Below are 8148 nucleotides of genomic sequence, written 5' to 3'. Positions count from 1 at the left end.
TTATTTAATATCTATTGTAAATTATGTGACTTGTAGCTTCCTCTGTTTTTCAAGTAAACAACAAGGTGGAATCTTACCTGGTTTTCCTTTCCAAACATTACAAGTTGTGTATCAAAGATATTAGTTATTAAGTCTGTCTATATAATGAGGATTATTTTACTACTTTTATTAATCACCTCTAACTACTCATCCACATGAAGGGTACACATTAGCTAAGCTGGGCTTCGACTTATGCACAGTATCAGCCCCCTGTATTATCTTCATGGCTCAAAGGACAAGGCAACATCACCGATCAGAGCTCATACCCAAAGCATTACAGAGAACAGCGGCATCATCGCCTGCCCCAGCTGAAAAACAACTTGGCTAGAAGACACATGGAGAGGAATGGTATTGTCAACAGTTGATGAAACAGTTCCATCATGCACATGTAATGTGGGTGGAGACAATTATGAGATTTGACTATAACTATTTGGAGGGTCTTTAACATTGCCAAAAAACCAAGTATGTTGATTTTTATTTTATATTTTATTTTAAGAGGCAGGATCTTGATCTCACATGTTGCCCAGGCTGGCCTTGAACTCTTGGGCTCGAGCATTCCTCTCGTCTCAGCCTTCCCAATAGCTGGGTCTACAGGTGCATGCCAGCACACCTGGCTACATTGACTCTTAAAATCTGTGTTTTCTTATTTTAAAGATACAGTACTCCCTACTGAAAATTGAACCTAAAAAATGTCACATATTGGCATGTTGTTAACCTAGTAGATCAAATCATGAGAATGGTTAGAAAGATCGGCAACACAGAGGGTGACATCCACAGTGCTGGTCACACCAATGACAGGAGCTGATAAGCTAAAATGCATCACAGCCAGTGTCCGCTCACCTAAGGTTGACAAGTAAAGCTTCTCTAATGTTGATTGTTAGCTGATTTGTAACCTGACATTTACTTAGCAACTGCCTTATCAATTACAGGACTTATTGGTAAAAGCAGACTCAGATGTAAAGGTTTTTGGCTTAACTTGGTTTATTATAGTTGGTCTATGTTTGTAAACAGACAATCTGTAATGTCTGAATATTTGTATCACAGATCTGCAGCTACCTTGGACTTGAATCCATGCAATGTTTAGAGTGTGAAGTCAGTTACTTGATGTTTTCTTATGGTATCAATGAAATACATATTGTCATGTCAGTTCTTGCCAGGAATTTCTCAACAAAATTGAATTTTTTTTCAGTATTTCAATAAATGTTCATATGCCCAGCCTTATACTTTTTAAAAGTTAAAAAAAAGACATCTTTCCAATTTTAGATGATGTGATTGTCCAAATATAAAAAAAGAGACTTTTCAGACAAGCTGTAAGACTCATAGGCTTCAGCAAGTTTGTTAAACATAAGATCAAAAGCGTAAAAGCAGTCAACAGTAATAGACACTTAGAATGATCATAGAAAAATGATTCCTTTCATAATAGCAACAAAAAGTATAATTTACTTATATCTATAAGTGACTCAGGAATAAATCCAATAAAAGACATGTACAACTTTCATGAAGATAGCGTAAAACATAATTTTAAAAGATACAGGAGGCTCCAAATCAATGGCAAGTTGTAAAGTATTCACAGCTGAAAGGATTCAATATCATAAAAATGTTAATTCTCCCAAATCATTCTTTATATCAAAATACCAACAGATGGAACTTGAGTAGAAAATAGTAGAAAAGAGAAGTAGGTAAACTGCACAGAATGAAAAGCCTAGGAAAAGCTCCTACTGACACGGAGGCTTGGCATATGTCAGAGGTAGCATTACAAATGGGGAGGGGGCAAGAAAGGGAGGATAAATGGCAATATGATAATTGGCTATTCTATTGGAACAAAACAGACTCCAAACTACATCCTCTACAAAAATTAATTCTGGTGCTTTAAAAGGCTTAAGTATGAAAGTCAAATTGGTAATATTTTTAGAAGACAATGTGGGATTGTCTCTATAAACTTAGAGTAGGAAATTTTTTCTAGGAAAGGTAATAAAAGAACAATTCATAAATTAAAATATTAAAAATATTAATACATAAAAACTTTTTAAAAATTTGATTCAACTAGACATCAAAAGCAAGGTTAAAAGAGACGCCATAGACAGGAAGAAGATATTTGTGAAGAGTGAAACTAACAAAGAGATAATGTGCAGAATATATAGACTCCAATAACAGAAAAGTCATCTACGTCTAGCACCAAGCAATTCATAGAAGAGGAACTAAAATGGTCAATAAACATATAAAAATTATTCTTATTAGTTATCAGGAAAATTCAAATAAAAGAATTAAATGCAATTTCACACCCACTAAATTAGCAAAAATTAAAAACATGGCAACTCCAAATGTTAGCAGGAAAATAGAACAGCACAAACTCATAACCTACTGATACATGTGTAAATTAGTGTCACCATTTACTACCATAATCTGACACTATCTAGTAAAGTTACTAGAACTTAGTTTCTCTTCTCAGTATTTAGTGAACCTCTTGTACATGTACACTATGAGAAATAGCAGCTATTTCTGAATCTAACAAATTGAAAATCTTCTGAAATTTCCATCAACAGCAGAATGGATATACTGCAGAATATTCATATTATACGATGGAATATACTATACAGCAGGTAAAATAAATGAACTCAAGCTACTTACAGCAAAATACTGTAAATAAATTTCAGAAACATTTATAGGTAAAAATTAAGGAGACATACATTCTACCATCATGTATATAATGCTTGAAAACATGCCAAATGATGTTATAAATTGTTTGTACATGTGTATGTATGAGAGTATGTGTATGTGTGTGTGTGTGTGTGTGTGTAGTGATATAAAATATATATGATTGACAAACTCTAAAATGAAGGCAGTGGTTACCTCTGGGGAGGGAAGACGGGAATTATATCAACTTATGCCTCACTGTCTTATGTTTATGACTCAAGCATGCCAAAGCCTAATAGAGCCATGTGGTGTTCAACATATAATTCTCAGTATTCCCTGAATATCTGAAATATTTCATAATAAAAAATTTCTACATTATGTCTATAAATAAAGTTATTTCATTGTTTTTTGATCAACTCTAGCTTACATTTGTGTAGAATTTAATAATTGCTTCTTGTAACATACTTTTTTCCCATGTGATTTATTTGAAGATGGGGAACTTTGATTAAAGAAGTTGAACAAGTCAGGAATGTGATAAGCTGAAGACTGAAACCCAGTGACATTCGTAAACACCAACACTTAATAAATACCGCTCTTCTGATCTCAGTTTATTCCCTAGATTTCCAAACTGGGAGTTCCTGGAGTTGAAAGGAATATTAATATGGTACCTTTCATATACAAAGATGTCATGTCAAATTCAGTTAAGGGTACGCTCGATAAGCCCATGGATTTGCATGAATCCATGTATAATATCCTGTAACATTTTGCCAGCAGACCTGTTCCTAAATTAAAAAGTTGATACCCACTCGTCTCTGCACTAATTAAATCCTTTCTCAATATTTTGTTACTACCACAATGGGTTATGTGGTTTATAATGCCTCTTAAATGACCACAATATCAGTCTGCAACTAGGCAGCAAGCTTTGGGATGAAATTATTGTCACAGGGTAGAAATCCCAACTGAACTAACAACACACACCAGAAACATTCTTGTCTCCTGCCTTAGAGAGCGTTAAGCCCCAGGTGTGGGTGCAATAAGGAATGTGTTTAGTGGTGTTTATTAAATGACATATTGTTTATGTATGCTTAAAAACATCACTAGACTGAGGCTGGGTGTGGTGGCTCACATCTATAATCCCAGCACTTTGGGAGGCTGAGGCGGGTGGATCACAACATCAGGATTGAGACCATCCTGGGTAACATGGTGAAACCCGGTTTCTACTAAAAATACAAAACATTAGCCAGGTGTGGTAGCACGTGCCTGTAGTCCCAGCTACTTGGGAGGCTAAGGCAGGTGAATCACTTGAACCCAGGAGGCGGAGGTTGCAGTGAGCTAAGATCACACCACTGCACTCCAGCCCAGGTGACAGAGTGAGACTCTGTCTCAAAAAACAAAAATACGCTAGACTAAGACAGTCCATCAAATTAATAAGGGACATTTTAATATGTATTAGTCTAACCTTTTTCCTACTAAATTTTTATGATCTTGCAAATTCAAATAATTACCCACCTATTTACCTCAAAGATTAACACTGTATTTTCAAAGCATATGGGTCACCTTCCCTTATCATTTTTAACATTTTTCAATAGCAATCTGACCTAAAGACAGAGCCTAAGTTAGAGAGGGAGCCTCTTATTGTTGTCATCACTTCTCTAATCCAGTTGGTCATCCTAACCATTTTCTATACCACTGGGAATTCACTGTATTTGGAAAAAAAAAATTGAGACAGGCTGCCGATCTTCCAGGTTTTTGTTTGTTTTGAGACAGGGTCTTTGTTGCCCAGGCTGGAGTGCAGTGGCGTGATCGTGGCTCACTGCAGCCTCCACCTCCCTGGGCGCAGGTGATCTTCCCACCTCAGCCTCCCTAGTAGCTGGGACTACAGGTGCATGTCACCACACCAGGCTAATTGTTTTATTTTTTGTAGAAATGGGGGTTCTCCATGTTGCTAACGTGGGTCTCAAACTCCTGAGCTCAACAGATCCACCTGCCTCAGCCTCCCAAAGTATTGGGATTACAGGTGTGAGCCACCACTCCCAGCCCCAGGTTTTAATTTATCATCTAATATGCCAAATTATATGCCTCAAGTATTAATGGAAAATATCTCTAAATTAATGTATAAAAAGCAAGGGAAATTCCTAAGGAAAGGTAGTTGAGAATTAGCTCAAATCTCAAAGACAAAGATGCCATATACGACCTAGAAATATAAAATTTGAATAATAGGTAACTGACAGCAATAAGGGAAGTAGTAGAAAAGTTGCTGGCAGTGACACTAACATTTACAGACCCCTTAGTACATTGTATTTAGTAAATCAGGTTAGTCCTGGTACTTAATTCACAATTCACTAATTAACTCCTTCTAACATATTTATGGCCATGAATTATATGTGAAATATATTGTTTGGATATACATTGGTATATTATAAAATATGCATTTGAAAAATGAATCTGGAAACCTTACCAAATTATATCAATTATAGCTGACAGTTTAGAAACAATACACAAAACAATGCTAACACTTATGCCTGAAACTTCATTTTCTCTCTTATCTAACTTCCAATTTCTTAGGTGATTTCAAAATTTCTTTTTGTGTTTAAAGCAACAGGGGCAACTGAACTTCACTGTCAAGGAATATTTATTTCTATAAATCAGTCCAAAATATACTTATTAAAAATACTTTTTGGGTCCAAAGCTTCAAAGGGTAAAAAGAAAGATTTTAAATTATATCTAATATATTATGATTGTTCTGTTCTTTAAAACCCCTTTCAAATCACCCCCTGGATGTTTCTTCCCTAGAAGCCTCAGAGAATTAACAACACAATGTAATCTGGGTTTAAATTTGGGTTTCTCCTGTGGTTCAGATACTGATGTTTGAGCTTTCCTTTCCTGACAGGCCACTTAAAGAGTCACTGTTACTTTGAGGTTTTATCTATAAGATTCGTGTCTTTTGGGCTCATTAAGAACATTTCCAAAGATTGCAATGTCAACAGCACCTAATTACTGGACTGTGAGAAAGGTCTTCTTGAGTACATAAAATCTGTGGCAGTGCACAGTACACAATGGGCAGCTCAGATCCCAAATTTTATCACAAGTAAGTAGCAAACAAATTAATAATGTTACCTGTGCTCTCTTTGGATAATTACTACTGCATAAAAACTGCTTTGAAATGTTGCAGATAGTATTGTACCTCATTTTTCTATCCCCTTAGAGAAACAAGGATTTATTTGTCACTTAACCTTTCTATGGTGCATGCACCATTCCACTTTCTTGTCCTGTTTAGAATTTTTAGAACTTGCAATGTAACGAAAAGTTGTTTTCAATCTGCCTAGGAAGGATATATCACCTTATATAACATTGTTTTAAACTATATTTTGTATCATCACTCTTTTAAAATATATACTGTATGTTTTGATATTATTGCTAGATTTTACTTTTTTACTTATGCCTGGTAGAAAATCATCTATTAAAGAAGCAAAAGAGGCTGGGCACAGTGGCTCATGCCTCTGTGTATCCTCATGGATACTCCTGGGCTCACGGTATCAGCTTGTGCAACATAGTGAGACCCTGTCTTTACAGAAAATAAAGCGATTAGCTTGATGTGGTGGTGTGTGCCTGTAGTTCCAGCTACTCAGGAGGCTGAGGCAGGAGGATCACTTGGGCCCAGGAGTTTGAGACTGCAGTGAGCTATGACTGGACCACTGCACTCCACCCTGGATGACAGATCAATACCCCATCTCAAGAAAAAAAAAAAAAGCAGTAAAGGAGAGATTAGCTGTTCTAATTTATTAGCCTGCTGTTCAGGGAATCATGGTTCTTACGGATGAATTAAAATGTAGATTTGCAAGGTTTTAGCTTGGGATTGTACTATGAACAGCTCAGGAGGAGAGGTAGAGAGAGGGATTAGCTAGGCATGTCACATATATGATCTCGCCTCATCCTCATAACAAACCTGTGAGGTGGGGTTGCCAAGTCTGTTTTATACAGCAGGGAGCACTGAGATGAAGGTACCAGTGAGTAATTAGTCACTTGAGCTTGGGAGCAGTCTGTCAGCCTCAAAGCCCATGCACTCTCTGTTATAACATGGATTTTCCCACAGTGTTTTGTTGAAAATAGGGTATTTTCCATGTTGTCATGCATGATTCTTGGGGCAGGTGAAAATAACTGAGTGGGGATTAGCACGAACCCTTAGCCCACACTGGATTTGAATCCAGCTCTTCCACTTATTTGCAATATAAACCTAGCAGTTTACAAATCTCTCTGTATTCCATGGTCTTATCTCTAAAACAGGGGAAAGCAAGAGTACCTACCTCTAAGGGTTTTTGGGAACATTAAAGTAAAAATGTGAAAAGCATTTAGAATATTATCTATGTCCACTGAATGCTTGCTATACATAATTTTGCAAAGTATTTTGTGGTGTGAAAGTATAGCCTAAGACGCTCAATCTTTGATGCTAACACCGAGGATTCTGTAACAGAGAGGATACTATTCCATAGGATATTTTACATATTACTGTTATTATTCTATTTATGTATTTAATAGTGGAATGTATTACAACAGTAACTTTAAAGAGTTTGGCTTGGGATCTCTTACCAAATAGGTTATAGTAACCCCTTATGTTTTATGTACCTGTATTAGTCCATTCTCACACTGCTATAAAGAACTACCTGAGACTGGCTAATTTATGAAGAAAAGAGGTTTAACGGACTCACAGTTTCACAGACCTAACAGGAAGCATGGCTAGGAGGCTTCAGGAAGCTTAAAATCATGACGGGAGGGGAAATAAACATGCCTTACGGTGGCAGTGGCGGAGCAGGAGGGAGGGAGAGAGGGAGAGAGGGAGAGAGAGAGAGAGAGAGAGGGAAAGTGCCACACGCTTTTAAACCATCAGGTCTCGTGAGAACTCACTCACTATCATGAGAACAGCAAGGGGAAAAACAGCCCGCATAATCCAATCACCTCCCACCAGGCCCCTTCTCCAATTCAACATGAGATTTGGGCGAGGACATAAATCCAAATCATATCAATATGTAATACCTCTGTAATAGGTATTTGTGAATTAGTGCTTGAAAGCATTAATAATGTATTAAACTTTTTCCTGGGGTCTGAAGAGGGTACTCAACCTTGTAAAGTACTTTGGGAGCTTGGAATATATTTTTTAGTGAAGATTAACAATAATCTTGGCTAATTTCACCCTTTGATTAGCAAAAATTGCATCTCAGATAAACCTTATTGGCTACAATACTGCCACTGTGCAAAGCTATTTTGGCCCTTTAAATGTCCAACATGAAAGCCATCTGCAAGGCATTCTCACTAAAAATCGTGCTTTTTAAAGAGAAGGTTCATTTACTCCCCAAGTTAAAAAATTAGTAATTCAGCTTTCTTGCTAACATTCATGTAGTTGTTTTTTATTCAGTAAAAATAAAAAAAAATTATTTCTAGTAAATTTTGGATTAACTTGAACCAATTAATAAGAAACTT

This window comes from Cebus imitator, unplaced genomic scaffold, assembly GCF_001604975.1.
Source record: "Cebus imitator isolate Cc_AM_T3 unplaced genomic scaffold, Cebus_imitator-1.0 Scaffold92, whole genome shotgun sequence".
NCBI classification, from domain to species: Eukaryota; Metazoa; Chordata; class Mammalia; order Primates; family Cebidae; genus Cebus; species Cebus imitator.
This window is presented reverse-complemented; position numbering follows the sequence as displayed.